The sequence below is a fragment of the Pristis pectinata genome, chromosome 12 (genome assembly GCF_009764475.1).
Source record: "Pristis pectinata isolate sPriPec2 chromosome 12, sPriPec2.1.pri, whole genome shotgun sequence".
NCBI classification, from domain to species: Eukaryota; Metazoa; Chordata; class Chondrichthyes; order Rhinopristiformes; family Pristidae; genus Pristis; species Pristis pectinata.
The window spans coordinates 8,388,227-8,414,332 of NC_067416.1; the positions used below are offsets into that span (position 1 = coordinate 8,388,227).

The following is a 26,106-nucleotide window of genomic DNA, read 5'->3' on the forward strand; positions in this document are numbered from 1 at the left end:
CCCATCCATCCCACCGGCCTCCCAAAAGCCCCCTCATATGCCTCCGTAAGTTGGGCGTTTCTAACCCAGGGAGGACATGTGTGCAAGTACAGCGAGACACTGGGAAAGCTCACAGGAATTGAATACAATTCTCAGTCGCCATGCTTCAGTTATATCGGACATTGATGATGCCGCATCTGGAGTAACACGTACAGAATTGACCCCCTTATTTAAGGAAGGGCATTGATGCATTGGAAGCAGTTCAGAGGAGGTTTACTAGACAGATCCCTGGAGTGGACGTGTTGTAAGGAAAGTGTTGGACAGGCAAGGCTCATATCCGCTAGAATTTTAAAGACTGGGAAGTGATCTCATTGAAACATTTCAGACCCTGAGGTGTCTTGACAGGGTGAATGTGCAGATGATGATTCTTCTGATGAAAGACACAATGATGCTGGAGGAACTCAGCAGGCCAGGCAGCATCCGTGGAGAAAAGCAGGCGGTCAACGTTTCGGGTCAGGACCCTTCTTCAGGACTGAAGATAGGAAAAGGGGAAGCCCAATATATAGGAGGGAAAAGCAGAGCAGTGATAGGTGGACAAAAGAGGGGAGGCGGGGTGGGCACAAGGTGGTGATAGGTAGATGCGGGTAAGAGATAGTAGAGGCAGGTGTGGGGGAGGAGGGGAGAGCAGATCCACCGGGGGATGGGTCAAAGGTAAGAAGAGAGAAAGGAAAAAACGGTAGAATAAAAGAGGCTGGGAAAGGGAAGAAAAGAGGAAGTATGGTGGGGACGGGTGGTGGGGGTTACTTAAAGTGGGAGAATTCAATGTTCATGCCATAAGGCTGCAAGGTTCCAAGACGGAAAATGAGGTGCTGTTCCTCCAGTTTGATTCTTCTTCTGGGAGCCCCTAGAACGAGGGTCGCTGATTAAACAAAACCATTTTCCCATTTACGATCGAGATGAGGTGATTTTTCTCTCTCTTTTTTTTGTTGCATAGACTCTTTTTCAAAGGTGTAAGCAGTCATAGAGCAATACAGCACGGATACAGGCCCTTCGGCCCAACCAGCCCCTGCCAACCCTGGTGCCCACCTAACTAGTCCCAATTTCCTGTGTATCTCTGTGAGCCCCGCCCCTGCATGTATCTATCCAAGTGCTTCTTAAGTGATGGTATTGTCCCTGCCTCAAGCAATGCTGTAGTCCTCAAATAATTTTAAGGCAGATGTCAACCAATTCTTGATAAGCAAGGGGGTGAAAGGTCACCAGGGGTAGCTGGGGATACAGAGTTGAGGTTACAGTAGATATGCCATGATTTTATTAAAATGACACAGTGGCTTACTCCTCATTTGTATGTCTGTATATTTAGGCCCATACTGCCCTCTGGGTTAAAAGAATTTTCCTCAACTCCTCTCCAGTCCTTCTACCAATGACTTTAAAATGTATGCTGCCTGTTTCCTGACCTTTCTGCTACAATCCGTGCGTGCTAAGTGAGTGCTTTGGAGGTGGAGAGGCTCCTAGGCAGTTGCAAAGGCTCGATCCACCCTGAAAGCTCACCTGGACTTCACGAGACAAGCACGTGGTATTTATGAGGTTGACGAGGTTGGAACATCTTAAAGGTGAGGTAGAGGGGTTTGGTTAGAGAGCTTGTAGCCCAGGTAGCTGAAGCGTTGATGATGAAGTGGCCAGAGTTTACAGAGTACATGTGCCCCGGAGGATTACTGGAGATTAGGGCTGGAGAGTGACAAGACCAAGCAGGGATTTGAATCACGCTCACTTGTTACAAGTTCCTTTAGCGACCTCGAGAAATGTGATTCCTTTGTTTGACATGGTAGTTCTGATATACAGTGGGGAGAGATCTGATTCTCTGATCTCTGATTAGCTACAGCTAATGGTTTAAGCCTCAAACCACTCCTCACAGCCCCTACCCTGCTAATCCACATTCCCCTCAATCCTTCTGACAATGTGACGAGGAAGTCCGTTCCATTTTAGACTCGGCAGCCTTTAAAATCTTTGAAAAGTGCATCACAAAATTAGGCCATTTGGCTCATCAAATCCATGCTCACTCCAAAGACCACCAACTAATCCCACAGCCCTGATCTTTCTCTGTAATGCAGAATAGGAAAGGCTGGACAAACTTGGACTCTTTTCTCTGGAGCGGTGGAGGCTGAGGGGTGATCTGTTGGAAGTGTATAAAATTATGAGGGGCATAGATAGGGTGGACAAGCAATATCTTTTTCCCATTATTGAGCGATCCAATACCAGAGGTCATGCACTTAAGGTGAGAGGGGGTAGGTTCAGAACAGACGTGAGGGGTACGTTTTTTACTCAGAGAGTGGTGGATGCCTGGAATGCGTTGCCTCAAAGGGTGGTGGAGGCAAATTCATTGGGGGCTTTTAATAGGGGCTTGGATGGGCACATGAATGAGAGGAAAATGGAGGGCTATGGGCATTCTGTAGGTAGGAGGGATTAGCTATGTCGGCACAACATTGTGGGCCGAAGGGCCTGTTCTGTGCTGTACTGTTCTATGTTCAACACTTATCCCTAATATCTACCTGATTCCTTTTTAAAGTTACTGTTAAATCTTCCCCCACTACCTCTGGAGCCAGTGTGTTCCAGAGTGTAACTCTGCATTTTTCTGAAGAATTCACTGCGTCTCCCTCCAGATACACAGGTTTGTTACTACCAGTCCTGATAACAATGGCAACATTCTTTCCAGGTCCCCATCACTAATGTTTATTGCTCGGGAAGGTTATTCTTTAGTAAAAGTTTCTGCTAAGGCAGCCCCTGGTGATCAAGGGTGACTTGCTTCCCTTGAGGAGCAGGGGTAGGTGTCCGTGCCTGATGTCTCTTAACATTGGGTAGCGATGCGCGCTCACTCTCACTCGGGCTTGGTCCAGAGGCAAGGAGGTCCAAGACTATAGGAGACTAGGTCCTATAGTCTCTGACCACCACTCACCATGAACTCAGACACACGATCTTGCACACATTCTTGTTCTCACACCCTCAACCACACCAATGCCTTCCCTCAATCTCCCTACCTCAGATTCCTTTCCCCTCAATGTCTCCCTCAGTGGCCCTGCTCTATAAAAACCTGGAACTTTGTGAGACCATATCTGGACTACTGTGCCCCGTTTTGGTCTCCTTATTTCCTCAAGGATGTAAATATGTTAGTGGCAGTTCAGGAAAAGATTTATCAGACTAATAACTCCAATGGGCAGATCACCACATGAGGAAAAGTTGGACAGGGTTAGGTTTCTAGCCGGAGACACAAGAGACTGCAGCTGCTAGAATCTGGAGCAACGCACAAAGTGCTGGAGGAAAGAGGGTTTTATCTACTGGAAGTCAAAAGAGTGAGAGGGACTTGCCCAGACGGATCTTGACAGGGTGGATGTGGAGGGGATGTATCCCCTTGTGGGAGAATCTCGAACGCGTGGTCACTGTTTAAGAATAATGGATCACCCATTTGAGATGGAGATGAGGTGAATGTTTTTCTCCTGGAGGGTTGTGAATCTTTGGAACTCTCTTCCCCAGAGGACAGAGTCTTTGAATATTCTTAAGGCAGAGGTAGATAGATCCTTAAAAGCAAGGGGGTGATAGGTTACCAAGGTAACGGGACTGTGGAGGTTAGAGTCCGATCTGCCATAATGTTGTTGAACAACCGACTATGCTCAAGTGATGCACTCCTGCTCAGCGCCAGTGACCCTGGTTCAATTCCCGCTGCTGTGTGCAAGGAGTTTGTACGTTCTCCCCAGGTCTGCGTGTGTTTCCTCCGGGTGCTCCGGTTTCCTCCCACATTCCAAAAGATATACAGATGTCTTTATTAGTCACATGTACATTGAAATGCATAGTGAAATACATCTTTTTTTGCGTAGAGTGTTCTGCGGGCAGCCCGCAAGTGTCACCACGCTTCCGGCACCAACATAGCACGCCCACAACTTCCGAACCCGTACGTCTTTGGAATGTGGGTGGAAACCGGAGCACCCGGAGGAAACCCACGCAGACACGGGGAGAACGTACAAACTCCTTACAGACAGCGGCCGGAATTGAACCCAGGTCACTGGTGCTGTAATAGCATTACGCTAACTGCTACACTACCATGCCTGCCCAGGAGTTGTGGGCATGCTATGTTGGCGCTGGAAGAGTGGCGACACTTTGCGGGCTGCCCCCAGCACATTCTCAGTAACGCAAGAAGATGTATTTCACTGTGTGTTTCGATGTACATGTGACCAATAATATCTTATCTTAAGAAGTCTTCAGATCTGAAGTGGCATCACAAAAAGTGCAGAAGGAGCTCAGCAGGTCAGGCAGCATCTATGGAGGAGAATGGGCAGTGGTTCGGGTCAAGACTTCCTCCAGCACTTTGTGTATTGCTCCAGATTCCAACATCTGCAGAGTCTTGTGTCTTCAGATTTGAAGTCCCTGAATCCTGCAAATTTCCTCATCCCTCTTCAGGGCCAGGGCATCCTTCTGAAAATGGATTTCCCATAGATTCATAGAGTGATACAGCAGGCCCTTCGGCCCACCGAGTCCATGCTGACCATCAAGCACCCATCTATGCAAATCCCATTTCATTCTCCCAACATTCCCATCAAACCCCTCCAGATTCTATCCCTCGAATAACACCGCGTGGGCAATTTACAGCAACCAATTAACCTACCCAACTGCGTGTCTTTGGGATGTGAGAGGAAACCAGAGCGCCCGGGGGAAACCACACGGTCACAGGGAGAAGGTGCAGTATCCAGCACCACACTCAGCTGAGACCTAATAGCCCACTGTGACTTCCCTTTGTGCTTTCTGCCTCTTGTTACAAAGGGTGGAATCTCAGCTGCTTTCTGGCCTGTCCCCTCCAATGTGTGAACACCCCTCACTTTGGGGACTTTGGGCTGATTTGTACCAGCTGAGGCCTATGGGACCTCACTGCCATGTAGCTAAGTCAAGCCCGAGGCAGTGCTAATCCACCTGGGAGGTCCTTCCAATTAAAGTTTGTGTTGGGTTGTTAAGGGCAGATGTCAGCATTTCAGAGTGTACTGAAAGCTCCCTAGTTTAATGAATATGAACCATGATTATGTTGTCAACATCAAAGCCTCTTTAAGTGAAACATGAAAGGGGAACCTAGTGAAAGGTTTACACTGGGTGTAATTACTGTATGTCACACCCTGGGTGTTGGGTTGTGGGACTCTTGTCTGGTGAGATGACAGTTTCTCACGATGCATTGCAAACAATAAATTGGTATCTGTGTCTGGACTTGCTACTTGCAATGATATAGCAGTGTAAACTCATCAATCAGATATTTTAATCTGAAAATAATCCACATCTTTAAACCTTAAGGATGGTTGATGAGATAACTGGATTTTTTTGTAATTCCTTACCTCGTAGAGGGAGGTCCTCTGGTTCATTGAGTCTTTGCTGGATGTTAGAGGAATTCCATTGGCCCCATTATTTCCCTGTAACCTGCTCTCATTCACATCTCCACCAATTCGCCTGTCACCCATGCGATACATTTTTCCTTTTCCAAAGAAGGTTTATTCAGTGATTACAGCATCAAATTATTACAATATTACAGTATTGGTATTGGTTTTTATTGTCACTTGTACCGAGGTACAGTGAAAAATTTGTCCTGCATACCGATCGTACAGGTCAATTCATTACACAGTGCAGTTACATTGAGTTAGTACAGAGTGCATTGAGGTAGTACAGGGTAAAAACAATAACAGTACAGAGTAAAGTGTCACAGCTACAGAGGAAGTGCAGTGCAGGTAGACAACAAGGTGCAAGGTCACAATAAAGTAGATTGTGAGGTCAGAGTCCATCTCATTGTGTAAAGGAACCATTCAATAGTCTTATCACCGTGGGATAGAAGCTGTCCTTAAGCCTGGTGGTACGTGCCCTCAGGCTCCTGTATCTTCTACCATTCACACTATTTACAGTTTCAAATTATAACACAATCATCTCTATTCAGAACACATTTGAACCCTGAGGTGCCCACTGGTCCCAGAAATCCTCCATTACACCCGTGGATATCTTCTCCAGGGACACATGGGCACGGACATAACCCCCGGAAGACGGGCAGGCAATCGGCCCGGGCAAGACAAACCTGATGAAGGGTCTCAACCGGAAACGTCGACTGTTTATTTTCCTCTATAGATGCTGCCTGACCTGCTGAGTTCCTCCAGCACTTTGTGTGTGTTGCTCCGGATTCCAACACCTGCAGTATCTCTTATGTCACCAGAACAAGGGAAAGCTGATTTGTTAGAGGTGCCATAGAACATAGAACAGTACAGCAGAGGAACAGGCCCTTCAGCCCACGATGTCTGTGCTGACCACGATGCCAAATTAAAGTAATGCCTTCTGCCTGCACATGATCCGTATCCCTCCATTCCCTGCATATTCATGTGCCTGTCTAAATGCCTCTTGAATGCCTCTGTCGTATCTTCTTCAGATTCCATCTTTCAGAGAAGTCAATTGACTGAACCCCTGTGTGTCTTGTGGCTAGGTGTAAAGTTTCCGTTGCTCTATTTTGAAGAAAAGATGGGGGAGTTATCCCCGAAGCCCTGGTCAAACTTTCTTCAAGCAGCATTAGAAATAGGAGGTAATCTGGCCATTATCAAATTGCTATTTTTGGGAGCTTTGACATTACAACAGTGATTCAGTTAAGGTGGATGAAAGATAGGATAAGATAGGATATCTTTATTAGTCACATGTACATCGAAACACACGATGAAATGCATCTTTTGCATAGAGTGTTCTGGGGACAGCCCGCAAGTGTCGCCATGCTCCCGGCGCCAGCATAGCACGCCCACAACTTCCTAACCCGTACGTCTTTGGAATGTGGGAGGAAACCAGAGCACCCGGAGGAAACCCACGCAGACACGGGGAGAATGTGCAAACTCCTTACAGACAGCGGCCAGAATTGAACCTGGGTCGCTGGCGCTGTAATAGCGTAACGCTAACCACTACACTACCGTGCCTACCAGAGAAACGCTGGTCCTCTTCTCTTACAATCTATTTTCTAACACTTCTCATTCTCAATTGTTTCCAGATCTCATCAGTATGTTATCCAGAAGATCAGCAAACAAACTGGTCGCAAAGTAAGAGAAACACTAATGGGACAGGTAGGACTCAAAGTCAACTCTATCTCAATTGTTGTGTCTTTGTTGACATTAGCATTTTCCTCCAAGCTACGTGATTGATTAATGACTTAATTAAAATACTGTGTGTCCACAAGTTCGTTGAGAGCGGTGTCATGGGTAGACAGGGTGGTGAAAAAGGTGCTTAGCACGCTGACGTTCATCAGTAGGGCATTGAGTACAGGAGGTGGGACGTTATGTTGCAGTTGTATAAGTCGTTGGTGAGGCTGCACTTGGAGTACTGTGTACAGTTCTGGTCGCCCTGTTATAGGAAAGATGTGGTTAAACTGGAAAGAGCGCAGAAAAGATTTACGAGGATGTTGCCAGGACTAGAAAGACTGAGTTACAGGGAGAGGTTGGCCAGGCTAGGTCTTTATTCCTTGGAGTGTAGGTGACTGAAGGGTGACTTTATAGAGGTGTATAAAATCATGAGGGACATAGAGAGGGCAAATGCACACAGTCTTTTTCCCAGGGAAAGGGAACCAAAAACTAGAGGGCATAGGTTAAAGGTGAGAGGGGAAAGATTTAAAAGGGAACTAAAGGAGCAACTTTTGTGGAATGAGCTGCCAGAGGAGTGGTTGAGACAAGTACAATAGTATCATTTAAGAAGCACCTGGAGGGGCTTAGCGGGATATGGGCCAAATGCAGGAAATTGGGCCTAGTTGGGTAGACAATGTGGTTGGCATGGACAGGTTGGGCCGAAGGGCCTGTATCTGTGCTGTGTTTCTCTCTGACTCTAAGACTGTATTCTGTTGTTGAGCTGTCCTTCATTTCATTGCTTGAGCAGGAGCGCCAGTAGTTTAGGCTGTCTTGGATTTGCACGGACAACCCCAGGAACATTATGGGTTAAGATGGACCTATTGATGGTCTGTGGTACGTTTTAACCTCATTCAACTGGGTCAACCTTTCACCCGTCCTTTGAGATTGGAGAAAGAGATGAAGATGATCGAGATTAACATGTTAGGAGATAAAGCAGGGTGAAGTAAGAGGGTTAGAGAGGATCTGAGGAAATAAAGTGCTGGTAAATAGGATTATCATGTGGATAGTCAATGATTGGCCTGGACGTAGTGTTTCTATGCTGCATGACTCTATGACCCTGTAACTTTAACAACCTTCTGAGTTATTTCTCTACATTGATTATTCATTAATTGCTGAAATAACAGGGACATGCAATGGCTGCACTCAGCAACATTGCGAAGGCAGGTTAGACCAACAGGGGCTCTCTAAGCCCTGGAAAACTGCCAGGAGGTTTCTTTCCTCTGCTGCTCCCTCAGCTGAACAAGCCCAACTGATTGATTCCAACGTATTATTGATAATTCAGCTTGCAACAAGGGGGTAATGGTTAAGCTTTAATTACAGAACATAGAACACCACAGCACAGTACAGGCCCTTTGGCCCACAACGTTGTGCCGACATTTTATCCTGCTGTAATATCTATCTGACCCTTCCCTCCCAATTGTTAACCCTTCCCTCCCATTTCTCTATCATTCATGTGTCTATCTAAGAGTCTCTTAAATGTCCCTAATGTATCTGCCCCACAACCTCTGCCGGCAGTGCGTTCCATGCACCCACCACTCTCTGTGTAAAAAACTTACCCCTGACATCCCCCTTATGCCTTCCTCCAATCACCTTAAAATTATGCCCCCTCGTGATAGCCATTTTCGCCCTGGAAAAAGTCTCTAACTATCCATTAGAAGTATGCCTCTTATCATCTTGTACACCTCTATCAAGTCACCTCTCATCCTCCTTCTCTCCAAAGAGAAAAGCCCTAGCTCACTCAACCTATCCTCATAAGACATGCTCTCCAATCCAGGCAGTATCCTGGTAAATCTCCTCTGCACCTTCTCTGAAGCTTTCACATCCTTCCTATAATGAGGTAACCAGAACTGAACACAATACTCCATGTGTGGTCCGACCAGAGTTCTGTAGAGCTGAAACATGACCTCACGGCTCTTGAACTCAATACCCTGACCTATGAAGGCCAACACACCGTGCGTCTTCTTAACAACCCTATCAACCTGCGTGGCAACCTTGAGGGATCTATGGATGTGGACCCCAAGATCTCTCTGTTCCTCCACACTGCTAAGAGTCCTATATAGGAAATGGAGTGGTCACTATCGGAAGATTGTGTCTTAGATTTCATTAAGGATCTCTTCATCTATGTAGGGACTGGGGCTGGGGAATGAAGTTCAACATTTATCATTGTGTAAGGAGAAATCTATGACACTAGCAATCCCTCGGGAATTGGATCTGACTGTCTTTCAGCGGAATGATTTAAGGTTGGCTGCATCTTTGAAAATTTTAGATGGATTTGTGAGGTAGTTCAGGATGAACACAGCTCAATTCAAAATTAAGTATGGAAACCAGCACACTTGGACGTGTTGATGGAAATAACTCGATAGGAGTTGAAAACGCAGCAGGAATGCAGTGCCTGAGGTAACATCTGTGAAGGGATGTCCGAGGCTGACTTTATCTGGAGAGCTTTCCCTAGGCTGTGGAAGCAGGAGTAAGCCCAGTGAATCTGCTGCACCCTTCAGTAAGGCTGTGGTTCATCTGATTGTAATAAATAAGATACCGGAAGAACTTGAGCCAGTCAGGCAAATTCCAGCATCTGAGGTCTCTAGTGTCTTCTGGTTGATTTGAGTGCTGGTTTCAGTTCTACTTCCCTGATTGTTCCCCTTAACCCTTGATTCCCCTAAAGTCCAAAAATTTATCTTGGCCTTGAACTTAATGACTCCGTGTCCACTGGATTGTTGTAAAAACCCAAGAGGCTCCTTAGTGTCAGGCACGGTAGTGTAGCGGTTAGCATAACACTTTACAGCGCTAGTGACCTGGGTTCAAATCTGGCCACTGTCTGTAAGGAGTTTGTACGTTCTCCCCGTGTCTGCGTGGGTTTCCTCCGGGTGCTCCGGTTTCCTCCCACATCCCAAAGACGTACGGGGTAGGAAGTTGTGGGCATGCTATGTTGGCACCGGAAGCGTGGCTACACTTGCGGGCTGACCCCAGAACACTCTACACAAAAAGATGCATTTCACTGTGTGTTTCGATGTACATGTGACTAATAAAGATATCTTATCTTATCTTATCTAGTGTCCTGCAGGGGGAAAAGAACTGTTGTCTTTACCTGGTCTGGCCTATGTGTGAATGTAGCCTACCACTTTTGATTCTTAAACGTCTCCTCAGTTCAGGGGCATTTGGAGATGACAATAAATCTTGCCGTTGTCAGTGAACTCTCTCAAAAATGCGTATCTCTGAATACGATCATCTCCCATTCTCCAGTTAGGCCTGTTAGTATGGAATTATATAGGTAGGCCCCATTGGGCTTGGATTGGGCAGGCAGGTCTTGTTGGGTTCAAGTTGGGTAGTGTGAGGGTTTGGCCTTGTGTTGGGTAGGCAGGTCCTGTTGGGCTTGGGATGGGTAAGTAGGTGAGTTGGTCTTGTGTTGCACTTTCTAAACCCACCCACTGTCATGAAGGACAAAGGCAGGAAGTTCATACAACGCCACCACCTACAGATTCCTCTCCAAGTCACATCCCATCCTGACCTGGAAATGCATTGCCAGACCTTTGTCATCTAAATCCTGGAACTCCTTCCCCTACGTTACTGTGGGAGTACTGCAGTGGGAGTACAATAGAAGGACTGCAGTGGTTCAAGAAGGTTGCTCATCAGCACCATCTCAATGGCAATTAGGGATTGGGAGTAAATACTGGCTTTGCCATTGAAGCTCATGTCCAGAGAAAAGGATTTAAACCCTCCCCTTTTTTTTCCTTTACCAAAGGTGGTTTATTCAGTAATTACGAATCACATTAATACAATATTATAATACTTCATGATACACACTCTTTACAGTTTCAAATTATAATATGGTCACTGCTATCCAGAACGCACTCGAGCCCCTGAGGTGGCCACCTGTCCTGGAAATCCCCCGTTGCACCCGTGGATACCGTGTGCTCCTTCTCCAGGGATACAGGGGCACGGATGTAACCCACGGAAGAAGGGCAGGCTATTGTCTCAGGCAGAACTCTCGACGGCCTGCTGCCTCGACCTGTGAATGGCCACCTTGGTCAGGCCCAGGTGCAAGCCGACCAGGAGATTCCCTGAGCGAAAATCAGGAGCGTGGGGCTGAAGTGCAGCCAAAACTTGAGGAGCAGTCCCTTTAGATACTCAAATAGAGGCTGCAACCTCTCACACTCCATATAAACCCTCCCCTAAGTAACTGAACCAGATTATGTTCATTATGTGCCATCTTATCACATTATTACCTGCAAATCAGTGTTGTGTTCCCTACTTTCTAGCAGTGACAGAACACCATACCACACCACATAAAGCTCCAAGGTCCTTTAAATGAAATAAATGCCTTTGTTGAAGCCCTTAAGCTGCTGGGTAGACTACAGCCAAGGTCAAAAGAGTCATAGAATTCACAACATAGAATCAGGCCCTTCGGCCCAATTCGTCCATGCCCTGTCAAAGCTAGACCCATTTGCCTGCATTTGGCCCATATCCCTCTAACCCTTTCCTATCCATGTACCTGTCTAAATGTCTTTTAAACTTTGTAATTGTACCTGCCTCTACCACTTCCTCTGGCAGCTCGTTCCACATACCCAGCACCTACTGTGTGAAAAAGTTTCCCCACAGGTCCCTTCTAAATCCTTCACCTCTCACCTTAAATCTATGTCCTCTAGTTTTAGACTCCCCTACCCTGGGGAAAAGGCCAAAATGATTCAGAGCATTAGTTAGTGTACTGTCAATGATCCCCAAAGTTGCTTGATAATTGTAGCAGAAAAGAGACAGAAAGGGGAAAAGATCTCTATAGGTTAGGATTCTTGAGGAAAGGTTACGAGCATGAGCAATAGAGCCTAGTGTGCTGGTAGACGCTTGCTTTCTCAGTGCATCATTCGCTGGAAAACAGCAGTCTCCTCACCGATGTACTGTGAATGGGAAATGATTAACAGACCACTTCAGCACCATCTGTTACCCAGATGGATTCCTCTGCTTCACAAGCTCTTGCATTTACCACAGAGTTATTGTAGGGCGTTGGAGAGAGATCGAGAGAGAGAGTAAGAGAAGGTGAAAGAAAGAGAGAGGAGGAGGGAGAGGGAGGAGAGCAAATAAGAGAGAGATAATGAAAAACAAGGAGACAAAGAGAGGGGGAGAGAAAAAGTGAGAGAGAACACAGTAAGAGAGAGTGAGAGAGAGAGAGAGAGAGAGAGAAAGGGAGGGCGGGAGAGAGAGAAAGTGAGAAGAAAGAAAGAGTACGTCACTGCCACAACTATCAGAGGAGGTTGGAGGGAGCAGGATGCAGGGGGAGCGGAATGTGAAGGGTTGTTTTCCCACGGCTACCTGAATCTCTTGGTGTTATCAGTGACCCACCACAGGCAGCTCCAACTGTTCAAACTGCGACCACTTGAAATGCTCAAAGCATCAGTGCAGCTGCAGATTTTGCTGTCTTTTGCTGAAGGGTTTTTAAAATTGCTCGCATGCATGAGAATGAAGTATTGGTGATACGAGTCTGCTGTGTTGCTCACTAACTGCAGCTGAGATTGAGCTGACTCGGTTACCAGTATTGGTTAGTAAATTCCTCAGGTAATACACTTGTATCTAATACAGTGGGTACCAGAATCGGGTACCAGACTGTGTGAGTATTGAGTGCTGGATAGTGTGTGTACAAGTACCAACCTGCCTCAGTGAGTACAGGTGTGTGCGCTCATTGTTAGTTGGCTTGTGTATGAGAGTAGGGCACCAGATGGTGTGGGTACCATTATGGTTACTGGGACAGGTGACAGTTGGTGTGAGTAGTGGTGAAGAGCGTCACACATTGTGGGTGCCAGTGACGTGCCAGACAGTGTGGGTACAGGTGATGGACATCAGAGGGTGTGGGTACAGGCGATGGACATCAGAGTGTGTGGGTACAGATGACAGACATCAGACAGTGTGGGTACAGATGATGGACATCAGAGTGTCTGGGTACAGGTGACAGACACCAGACGGTGTGGGTACAGATGACAGACATCAGACAGTGTGGGTACAGATGATGGACATCAGAGTGTCTGGGTACAGGTGACAGACACCAGACGGTGTGGGTACAGATGACGGACATCAGACGGTGTGGGTACAGGTGAAGGACACTAATGAGGGTTGCAGACGGAGGCAGTGTGTATGAGGGTTGCGGGCAGCTGTAACGTGACTGCAATGTGCAGACATACAGTACGTATTGCATCAATACAAATAGAGGTGGCAGTGCCAGATGATGTGTGTGCCAAGCACCAACGGTCAGGGTGTCTGGGTGCTGGTTATTTTCTGTATGCCTGCATCAGGCATGAGGTGATGTGTACAAGACTACTCATCAGTTTTTATGGAGCAAGGAAACAAATAAACACCTAAAAGTGGAAGTTCAACTTGAGTCTGCCAGCAGTAGTGGAAACGGAGAGTGAGTCACGTACTAAGAGCGGAGACAGGGCTACAAAGTGAAGGAAGCCAGGAGCAGAGCTAATGACGAATGTCTGGAGTAACTGAGCCACTGGGCAGCTATCGTTTCTAACTGAGAACTTCTGTAGCTCAGGAGTGTGACTGATCTCTTTATCTACAGGTGCACTGAATTTGAGTGTCTGCTGCTTGGCTTGATGATTTGATCTCGGTTTGTTGAGCATGAAGTGAATTCAGAATCTGGTCTGGGCATATGTTTTCGCTCCCAGACACCGATCTATCTGCTCTCTTTTCTCCCCATCTCTATTTGTATTGATGCAATACGTATTGTATGTCTGCACATTGCAGTCACGTTACAGCTGCCGGCAACCCTCATACACACTGCCTCCGTCTGCAACCCTCATACACACTGCCTCCGTCTGCTTCAATTATCTCTGTGCTAATGCTGTTATTTGCTGTTTTCACCTCCAATGTGCATCTCTTGTATGGTGTTCCTGTAACTCAGACACACTGTGTAAATGAGATTTCAATCCATAACAACAACACCTTGCATTTATATAGCACCTTCAACATAGCAGAAGCATCCAAAGGAGCTTCATGGGAGGTTAATGTGTCTGAACCATGGTGACATAGGGGTTGGTTCTCTGGCCTCACAGCTCGAAGGGCTCAAGTTCAATCCCGACCTTGGTTGCTGTCTTCCAGGGTTTGCACATTCTTCCCGAGACCAAGGTGCTCCGATTTCCTCCCACATCCCAATGATGTGCGGGTGAGTTAATGGCTGCTGTAAATTACCCCTTCACGCCAAAAAGGATCAGTGGGAAGCTGGTGGACGTGTGTGAGAGAGAATAGGTTGCAGGAATACGGAGAAATAAGGAGAGGGGAAATGGGACTAATGGGATTGCTTCACCGGGAGCTGGCATGGCCAGATAGGGCTGAATGGCCTCCTCTTCATTGTAGAAAGAGCAAGAGTTGGAGAGCCAAAACTTTGGTCAAGGAACTTGGGTTTAAGGTGCATGGTAAAGCAAGGAACAGAGAGAGCTGGAAATGTTTGCGGAATTCCAGATCTTGTACCTCACGACTTATCTTAAGGGACGGTCAGCGGTGATGGGGGGATTTATTTCGAGCAAGGTACTGGAGGTGGAGGAGTGCAGAGATCTCAGGGTTGTGGGGTTTCAGGAGAACACAGAGTCAGGAAGGGGCTTGACAATGGAGGCGTTTTAAGGTCCTGAAAGGTCTTGACACATCCAGCTAGGCCCTTTGGCCCACTCAGTCCCTACCAACCATGAGGCACCCACTTACACTAATCCCATTTTATTCTCCCCACATTTCCCTCAATTCCCTCCTGGATTCTACCACTCACCTAGCCAATTAATCTCTCAACCCACACTTCTTTGGGACTTAGAACGTAATTAGAGCACCCAGAGGAAACCCAAGCGGTCACACGGAGAATGTGCAAACTTCACTGGCATACAGCCAGGTTGAGGCATGGACACATATAAGGAGGAGTATTGTGTTCAGTTCTGGTCGCCTCATTACAGGAAGGATGTGGAAGCTTTAGAGCGGGTGCAGAGGAGATTTACCAAGATGCTGCCTGGATTGGAGAGCATGTCTTATGAGGATGAGTTGAGCGAGCTAGGGCTTTTCTCTTTGGAGAGAAGGAGGATGAGAGGTGATTTGATAGAGGTGCACAAGATGGTAAGAGGCACAGATCGAGTGGACAGTCAGAGACTTTTTCCCAGGGCGACAATGGATAACACGAGGGGATATAGTTTTAAGGTGATTGGAGGAAGGCATAAGGGGGATGTCAGGGTTAAGTTTTTTTACACAGAGAGTGGTGGGTGTGTGGAACGCACTGCTGGCAAAGGTTGTGGGGGGCAGATATATAAGGGCCATTTAAGAGACTCTTAGATAGCCACATGAATGATAGAAAAATAGGGGGCTATGTGGGAGGGAAGGGTTAGATAGATCTTAGAGCAGGATAAAGTGTCGGCACAACATTGTGGACCGAAGGGCCTGTACTGTGCTGTAGTGTTCTATGTTCTACGAGTTGGAGAAAAGCATAATGGACATGTTGTTGGAGAGACTAGAGGGAGCCTTGGAATAGGCTCCTGGTGCATAAATGCTGGCAGAGACCATCTGAGATGAATGGCCTCTTTATGTGTAACTCGATAGAATTTTGATCTACATTTTGGTGAGTTTGACTGTGCTTCTTATCCAAAAAAAGTAAATCAAGAAATTGTGACATGCAAAACTTATTTTCTTCTGGGAGGCCCAGAAACAGCATCTGTATCTCCAGCCTGTGTCCCAGGCCTTTGCACTTGGCTCTGTCTTCCCTCGTAAATTTTGACTCCAGTTTGGAAGACTTGCTAATGCAAAGCAGCCTGCAGACAGTCACGTCCAGGCCCTCTGATAGAGAGAGAGAGTGGGAGAGAGAGAGAGAGAGATATGAGCATGCTGGTGAATATAACATACCTCAGAAGGCTGGTTTCTACGACATAATCCTGAAGGAAGTGCTTGAAGTGTTCAGGGCACACAGAGAGATGCGCTCTCCCTTTTTAATTTCTATTTCTCTGCTTCCATCCGACCCAGATGCATTGGCCTGTGACTGCATTAGCAATACATCAATGATCACGTGCAGATGGAGTAACTTGCATTCATGCAGTGTGCTTTCACTGAACAAGACAGTTCCTAAAAGAGGCTTTTGAAGGAGGGTGTGGGGAACGGGGTTTTTGTTCCACAGAAGATTGTGAGCCCAGACGAAGGAGGGTTGTCCTTCATTATGGATTTAAAGGACTGGGGAATGTAAGCTGGGCTGTACAAATGCACAGACACAAATGAGACGTACATACACATCTTGCATTTGTGTAGCATCTTTAACATATTAAGTGTAGTCGAATGCTCTTAACAGATTCAGATTAGTTTATTGTCACATACACCAGGGTGCGATGAAATTCCTTGCTCCCGTGAAGCTCACAGAGTAAACAGTACACAGGAGCGTCGTCAAATAAAATTTGATACCAAGACTGATGGAAGTTAGAAGTTAACTGCTTTTTTTCTCCAGAAGGGTGTGCCTCACCTGGAGTGGAACACAATTATAAGAGATAAGATATCTTTATTAGTCACATGTACATCGAAACACACAGTGAAATGCATCTTTCTCGTAGATTGTTCTGGGGGCAGCCCGCAAGTGTCACCACGTTTCTGGCGCCAACATAGCATGCCCACAACTTCCTAACCCGTATGTCTTTGGAATGTGGGAGGAAACCCACACAGACACAGGGAGAACGTACAAACTCCTGACAGACAGCTGCCGGAATTGAACTCGGGTCGCTGGCGCTGTAATAGCGTTATGCTAACTGCTACACTACTGGCCTGTCCATTCCTGGGTCACATGGCACCACCCCAGAAAGTCAGCCAGGCTCTGGAAGCCCTGACACATCCGATGTGGCTGCCATTCCCTCTTGCTGTCCTTCTCTGTGCTGTAGCAACCTTGAGCCTGTTGTTGCTTTTGGGCTGATCATTTCCATTAATCACAGTCATCTGCTACAGGGACAGAATGCAATAATTCTGCTCTAAAAACAAAAGAATCTTCAGGGAACTGACCCTAGGAGAAGGACATTTGGCCCATCATACCCATGCTGGCTCTTTGGTTGAATTATCCACATCCAAGGCGCTCCTTGTTGGGTTGGCATGGACATGATAGACTAAACAAACTCCTTCCTTTGCTGTAACTTTCCTTGACTCTATGAAGTAATCCTCTTCTTTCGCCATATCCCTGCAACTTTCTCTGCCTCAAGTATTTATTGAAAGAACTGCCTCCATCCTTTCTGGAATTGGATTCCAGGTTACAACACCTCGTTGTGAATTTTTAATGAATTCTCCTCCTCTCACCTCCTGGCTGATTTATCTGCTAACTTAAATTTGAATCTTCTGGATGATCTTGCTGTTAGCATCAAAGGCTGCCTGTTGATTGTGGAGACGTCAGATATCACACACACACTGATAAACCTGCAGCCCAAATAGACAATCAAGATAAAATGGTCATACATAGCGGGCCCACTGTAGTGTACCTTTAAGCAGAGGGATTATGCTCTCTGTGTCCCTTTTGTCTGTGTCCTTACCATGATCCTGACTGGATATCTTAGTCAAGTGGTGTGGCTATGTTGTAGCATTCTAACAGACATACAGTCTACAAGGTTAAAGTCTCAACATGTAAGTCATTTAAGAGTGCATGCCAAGTATGTTATAATTTGTCTTGGCTTATTTTAGCTTTCCAACTGAATAAGATAAGATTTCTTTATTAGTCACATGTACATCGAAACACACAATGAAATGCATCTTTGCGTGGAATGTTCTGGGGGCCACTCTTCCGGCGTTAACATAGTATGCCGACAACTCTTAACCTGTATGTCTTTGGAATGTGGGAGGAAACCGGAGCACCTGGAGGAAACCCACGCAGACACGGGGAGAACATACAAACTCCTTATAGACAGCGGCCGGAATTGAACCTGGGTCACTGGCGCTGTGATAGTGTTACGATACTGTGCCACCAGAATCACGTGAGTCTTATTGAAACCTCCAGCCCCCGGCAACCTTTGGTGCCAAGCCCCATCTGAGAAGCCCTGGGAGTCTCTCTCTCTCTCTCTCTCTCTCTCTCTCTCTCTCTCTCTCTCTCACACACACACACACACACACACACACACACACACACACACACACACACACACACACACACACACACACACACACACACACACACACACGGATAAGATTCCCTATGCCAGTTAACATACAGCAGGACTATAGGCCTGGCCTGCTCTCTGGATTTGCCGCCCGCCCACACTTAGTTGGATGCGGTGGGGTGGATGAACAGACCGTCCGTGCCCAAGGGGCTTCACCCATGGTAGTGCTGATCCCATTGGTGACAAGGAGGAGGTGAATCTCCAGGCCCTGCCCCACAGAAAGCCATAACAGCTTTAAAGTGCTTTTTAAATGTTTTTGACATAATTAGATTGACATTCAAATAGATTTAAATAATTTTTTAAAATAGTTTAAGTTTACACTAAAAACCGATTATAAACACTAAAATTTTGACAAATAATGAGATCGTTCAAGCCTTTTTTCGAAGGGTCCCATTGAAATGAATTGGGTCACTGTTCATGCATCAGTGCTTCTAGACCTGAAGGTGAGGGGCCAGGTGCGAAGCAGACCTTCTCTCCCACAAGTTAGCTGTACTCAGTGGGGAGTCCAGCAGCAGAGCAGGGGGTCAGAGGTCTGAGTTGTGCACAGCTGACAGCTGACAGTTCCCTATGAAGTGCTTTAAGACAAATCTGATGTTGTAAGAAGAGCCGTGTAAATGTAACTCCCTCCCACTTTGCAAAAAGCAACATGCCCCCTCTCCCCTTTAAGAATGACACCTGAGTTTATTAATGCGGCTTCCAAAACGATGACGTCCGCAGGCGGCTGTGGGTTGACTTTTGGGCTTGTGGACAGCTGCAGGAGGTTTTGACAAGAGGTGGAGACAGGCGTTAACATGTTTCTAAAGTAAGGTGAAGGAAAGCAAGGTCCATTGTCCTCTGATACATTCTGACATGTTGCCAATCCCCAGATTGTTCCTGGAATGTTCCACTCTATACATTCTTTTAAACCCGTGGAACTATGTGGTCCAGGGTCCAACTCTTTATTGTCTTGATTGCTTGTTATTAGTTTAACCACGAAAGGAATTGCCTTGTGAGAGAGTGAGAGGGGCTGTTAATGGGTGGTGAAATCAGATCCTGGGGTAGACATCAAAGGCGACTTTGTGTAAATTCCTTGCACTCCTTTGCCTTCCTCTCTCTCCGTCTCTTTTGCCGGGGACGTGTTTTGTTTCTGCTGAGCAGGTGCCGGGGTAATCCACGGATTAGTGAGCAATGGAGGGGGTGGATGCGGCAGCAGGGGAGACCCACACAATCAGCATCAATCCTACCATCCCTCCCCTAGCCCCCAACCAGCTCCAACCCTCCCCCACCCCAGTCACCTTTGACTCCTGCACCAACAGTACTGGCATTGGCTCGCAACAGTCAGAGAGGCTTCCCGGGTCAGAATCCTGACCCGTGCTGGTGTGAGTGAAAAGTAGAGGCAAGCCCAGGCTCAAAAAGGCCATGAATTAAAAAGCGCGCACACTCCCACACACAGGCACACCTTCATCCTGATGTACAAGTTTCATACACACGTACATCTATGTACAAAACGCTCACACTCACACACATGGAGTGATTAAGTTACCAGACCAGTAGCCAGAGTTCTGGGCCATTGATCTGGGGATGTGAGTTTAAGTACCCCATCACAACTGGGGAATTTAGTTTTTACAGGAACCATTGAACTGCCGGATTGTTGTAAACATCCATCGACTCACCGATGGCTTTAAAGAAAGGAATCTGCTGTCATTACCCAGTCTGGCCAATCCGTGACTCCAGACCCAACGATGTGGTCGATTCTTAATTACCTCCTCAATTCAGGGAAATGAGGGATGGACAATAAATGTTGACATTGCCATCGATGTCCACATCACCCTGAACAGATCATCTATTGCTTTCGTTCTATTATGTTTTATGTTCCTACACATGTACACTTTAGATATACCAACAGATAATATCTTATGTTTCTCTCTCTCACACACACACACACACACACACACACACACACACACACACACACACACACACAAACAGATGCATGCACACACACATAGACACACACATGTGGGCGCACACACAGACAGACACACACACACGCAAACACATACACACAGACACACAGACACACACACAGACACACACACATCCACACAGACACACACACACAGACACACACACATAGACACACAGACACACACACAAACACAGACACACACATACAGACACACAAACACACACAGACACACACAAACACACACAGAGACACACACACACAGACACACAAACACACACAAAAGCACAGACTCTGTCTTTACCTCTCACTGTCTTGGTGAAGCAGCCAGCATAATCAAAGACCCCACCCACCCGGGACATTCTCTCTTTTCTCCTCTTTCATCGGGTAGAAGATACAGGAGCCTGAGAGCACGTACCACCAGACTTAAGGACAGCTTCTACCCCGCTGTGATAAGACTATTGAACAGTTCCCTTATACGATGAGATGGACTATGACCTTACGATCTACCTTGTTGTGACCTTGCACCTTATTGCAGTGCACTTTCTCTGCAGCTGTGACACTTTACTCTGTACTGTTATTGTGTTTACCTGTACTACATCAATGCACTCTGTACTAACTCAATGTAACCGCACTGTGTAATGAATTGATCCGTACGATCGGTTTGCAAGACAAGTTTTTCACTGTACCTCGGTACAAGTGACAATAATAAACCAATACCAATACCAATACCAAACACACACACAGACACACAACCACACACGTGTGCACACACACACACACATACACAACCACACACACACACACACACACACACACACACACACACACACACACACACACACACACACACACACACACACACTAACCGCCACACTACCGTGGTTTGTACTCAGGGAATGTCAGCCCAGACCTCTTGGTCACTAGTCCAGTAACTAGCACAGTACTCAAGTACTCATTCACCAAGGTTTATGTCACCTTTTTTTGGTTCAATGTTGAAGTTTGTTACCACGCCCATGGATGGCTTTGGAGCACTGAGGTGTTAGATAAATGCAGGCTTTTTATGTTGTAAATGATTACGTGATTCTGGCCCTGAACAGGTCTGGCTTTGGGGCTGTATTTTCAATACTGGGGACATCCCAGTGTTGTATATGCAGATCAGGATGCTTGAACACAAAAATCCAGCCTGACGTTTCAATGCAGCACTGCGGGTGTACAGCACTGTCAGAGGGGTGTTTCCAACAGCCTAAGTCATAGAGTTTCTCATGTTTATGAGCATTATGGAAGGTCCAGAGTCCCAGTCTGACTGACTTGTCTCCAATTATGAGGACATTTGGTAAATTGGCCAATTGGTTTATTATTCACATTTACCACGGTACAGTGAAAAACTTGTCTTGCATACAGATCAATTCATTACATAGTGCATTGAGGTAGTACAAGGTAAAACAATAACAGAATGCAGAATAAAGTGTTACAGTTACAGAGAAAGTGCAGTGCAGGCAGACAATAAGGTGCAAGGTCATAACGAGGTAGACTGTGAGGTCAAGAGTCCATCTTATTGTACTAGGGAACCATTCAAGAGTCTTATAACAGCGGGATGGAAGCTGTCCTTGAGCCTGGTGGTACGTACTTTCAGGCTTTTCTCTCTCTCCCCTTTTAGACGTCATCCTACCAGACTATTTGATATCTTGTCAGTCAAGTTCAGTAATCTTGGCATTTACCCGCATCTCCCTGGCTTTGAGAAACAGCCAGGAACGAGAAACATGATCTTCTGAATTTTTCTTTGAATTTTGTGATCCAGGCGATACAACTAATCAGCCTCCATAGCAACCGTCCGTGCAGGAAAATAAACCAGATTTTGGAGAGGGAGGTGGGTGGCAGGGAGTGTTTATTCTCTCACCTTGTAACACTGTCCTGAACCAAATGAGTATCACAGGCCTACTGTCCCACTGGGGAGGGCAGAGAGGTGAGGGTTTATGGTAACTGTATTCTCACTGCTCAATGAAGCATTCTCATTTGTTCTTTGAGAGCCCACAGCTATACTTACACTGATGTTTAACTGCAGCTCTGAGCAGCTATTAAGCACATGAATCATGGAGCTCCCTCATTCTCTGATGAATTTGGCCCTTAATGGCTTCATAAAGAGTAACCTTTCAGATTTTTTTTGGAAATTTATTAAGGCGAGGGGAGCATAAGGAACCGAGCATCAGATCCCTCTTTGAGCCCAGAACAGTTGTGTACGAACCCTCTGGATAAAAGTGTTTATTTTTTGTGGAATTTCTGTGTGGCTTTCTCATGAAGCAGCTCTGTTTTGAAATCCTGAGGAATCTGCAGAAATGAGAGTGATTTCAATTATACAAAAGGGTCCATAAGATATAGGAGCAGAATTAGGCCATTCGGCCCATCGAGCCTGCTCTGCCTTTCAATCATGCTGGTTTTCTTTTAACCCCATTCTCCCACCTTCTCCCCTTAACCCCTTACCAATCGAGAACCTATCGATCTCTACTTTAAATACACCCAATGACTTGGCCTCCACAGCCCTCTGTGGCAACGAGTTCCACAGATTCACCACCCTCCGGCCAAGGAAGTTCCTCTTCATCTCAGATTTAAAGGGATATCCCTTTATTCTGAGGCTGTGGTCTCGGATCCTGGACTCTCCTACCGATGGAAACACCCCCTCCCCCCACATCCACTCTATCCAGGCCCTTCAGTTTCAATGAAGTCCCCCCTCGTCCTTCTGAACTCCATTGAGTACGGGCCCGGAGACATCAAATGCTCCTCAGAGAGCGGTTGGGGCATGGAATGCGCTGCCTGGGGTGGTGGTGGAGGCAAGTACATCGGTCAAATTCAAGAGATTACTAGATAAGCATATGGAGGAATTTAAAATAGAGGGATATGTGGGAGGAAGGGGTTATATAGTCTTAGGCGAGGTTTAAAGGTCGGCACAACATTGTGCTGTATTGTGCTATGTTCTATGTTAAGCCTTTCATTCCTGGGATCATTCTTGTGAACCTCCTCTGGACCGTCTCCAGGATTAATTGCAATGATCTCCCAAACACCCATCTGCAGGGGCTGTTTGTCAGGCCTTTATCAGTTAGCGTGGCTTCTGCAGTTGGATTGGTCACTGGAGGTGGGATAAACAGATTAGCATGGTTGGTCCTACCAAGGTTAGCTTACTGATGGGTGCTTGATGGTCCCCAGGGACATGGTGGGCCGAAGGGCCTGTTTCTGTGGTGTTTCTCTCCATGACTCTACGGTGGACATGTTGGCATCGATACATGGGATTCAGCTGGGGAATGTAAAAAAAGTGAAAGCCAAAATAGTTCTAGGCAAAAGCTTGTAGCTTGATGGAATTCTTGGCACTCCTCAGCCTTTGAAAGTGATACTGAGGAGACAGGTTAATAGTGCAGCACCACTTTTGCTGCTTGCTGTCCCTGATTCACTCTTTTGAGAGGTTCGAGCTGAAGGGCAAGTCTCTTCCCCCTTGAAGTAAGGGGAAAACAAGAGGTTGTCACACAGAAGGGCAACAAGGTGAGGTGCCTGACAGCACATTAGTCGGCCCAGGTCTTCCCCTTCATTCTTTTTTCCAAAAATATACTTTATTCATAATGTGTACAGTAAATACATCAGGACATATCATTATCTTACATTATTGTGCCAAACAATTTTAGATATTAAGATATTTATTTACTAGTCACAATGCGTCTTTTTGCGTTGTTGAGAATGTGCTGGGGGCAGCCCGCAAGTGTCGCCACGCTTCCGGCGCCAACATAGCACGCCCACAACTTCCTAACCCGTATGTCTTTGGAATGTGGGAGGAAACCGGAGCACCCGGAGGAAACCCACGCAGACACACGGGGAGAACGTACAAGCTCCTCATGTTTCATCCTTAAATATTACATCAGTGAACATTTGAGAGGCTGTTACACAGGATGCAACCCCTCAGTGTCCAGTGAAGGCAAGACCCTAGACTGTGATCCTTCTCCAATCTTTGCAGAGTTAGATCCCACACACAGCATTATATTGACTGGATTTTTTTGCGTGTGATGTGAATTGAAGAATAAGTATTGGCCATGACTCCAGTGAATGGTTAGTTAGAAGTGATTTTTTTTCTTGGTGGTGCTTACAGAGAGATTTGTTGACCCAGAGATTGGGAGGACTTTGTTGTCCATCAAATGTACACGGGGTCTTTGACATCTCTTTCAATGGAGTTTTAAAGACTCAGCTGAGAAGAGTGCAGCAACTGCACAGGCCTGGATGGAGTGTTGGCCTACATCAGGGGCTGAAGCTCCAACTCCCATTCTCGGCCAGTCAGGCTCCAGCTCCTCCTCATAGACAACTAGGGCCCAGCTCCCCATCTCCGTTAACTTGAGTCCAGCTCCCACTCCTGACCAACTGGGCTCCAGCTTCTCCTCTCAGCCAATCAGGGTCTGGCTCCCACTCCTGACCAACCATGATCCAGCTCCCACTCCTGACCAACTGGGCTCCAGCTTCTCCTCTCAGCCAATCAGGGTCTGGCTCCCTCTCCTGACCAACCATGATCCAGCTCCCACTCCTGACCAACTGGGCTCCAGCTTCTCCTCTCAGCCAATCAGGGTCTGGCTCCCACTCCTGACCAACCATGATCCAGCTCCCACTCCTGACCAACTGGGCTCCAGCTTCTCCTCTCAGCCAATCAGGGTCTGGCTCCCTCTCCTGACCAACCATGATCCAGCTCCCACTCCTGACCAACTGGGCTCCAGCTTCTCCTCTCAGCCAATCAGGGTCTGGCTCCCACTCCTGACCAACCATGATCCAGCTCCCACTCCTGACCAACTGGGCTCCAGCTTCTCCTCTCAGCCAATCAGGGTCTGGCTCCCACTCCTGCACAACCATGGTCCAGCTCCCACTCCTGACCAACCAGGTCTAGCTCCTAGTCCCAGCCAACTAGGCTCCAGTTCCCCTGAGGACCTGATCCCGTGACCCTCTGAGTCAAAGACGCAACTGGTAAAGATCGTGTTAGAGCTTTATACCGTGACTTATTCTGGCTGTTCTGTTTACACAAAGCAGGGCAAAATTTGGACCGTCTTGTATAGAATTCCTGCTTTGAAGTCCAAGGGAGAAAATTCAGAAATCAGAGGTGCGAAGGAACTTGGGAGTCCAAGTTCAGGATTCCCTCAAAGTTGAGTCGGTAGTAAAAAAGGCAAATGCAATGTTAGCATTCATTCTGAGAGAACTAGAACATAAACGCAAGGATGTACTGCTGAGGCTTTATGAGGCATTGGTCAGACCGCTTTTGGATATTGTGAGTGATTTTGGATCTCATATCTAAGGGAGGATGTCCTGGCCCTGGAGAGGGCCCAGGGAGGGTCCAGAGGATGTTCATAAGAATGATCCCAGCAATGAAAGGATTAACATATGTTTGACGCACACAAAATGCTGGAGGAACTCAGCAGGTCAGGCAGCATCTATGGAGGGAAATAAACTGTCGATGTTTCAGGTCGAGACCCTTCATCAGGACTGGAAAGGAAGAGGGCGGCTGAGTTCCTCCGGCATTTTGTGTGTGTTGCTCCAGATTCCAGCATCTGCAGAATCTCTTGTTTCACCTGATTGTTTGATGTCTCTGGGCCTGTACTCGATGGAGTTCAGAAGGATGAGGGGGGATCTCATTAAAACCTACTGGATACTGAAAGGCCTGGATAAAGTGGAGGTGAAGAGGATGTTTCCATTAGTAGGAAAGTCTAGGATCTGAGGGCACAGCCTCAGAATAAAGGGACGACCCTTTAAAACTGAGATAAGGAGGAATTTCTTCAGCTAGAGGGTGGTGAATCTGTGGAATTTGTTGCCACAGAGGGCTGTGGAGGCCAAGACATTGGATGTATTTACGGCAGGGATTGATAGGTTCTTGATTTGTAAG

The 26,106-nt window shown here is 46.8% G+C and overlaps 1 protein-coding gene across 3 annotated transcripts in view; it reads left to right on the forward strand.

The window, feature by feature from the left end:
- lzts2a (leucine zipper, putative tumor suppressor 2a) overlaps positions 1-26,106 on the forward strand; it is a 179,659-nt gene that overhangs the window by 55,823 nt on the left and 97,730 nt on the right. For all 3 annotated transcript variants that reach the window (XM_052027695.1, XM_052027694.1, XM_052027693.1), the window contains one exon: positions 7,013-7,085. The gene's annotated coding sequence lies outside the window, so the exon portion shown is untranslated. The remainder of the gene's footprint in view (positions 1-7,012; positions 7,086-26,106) is intronic.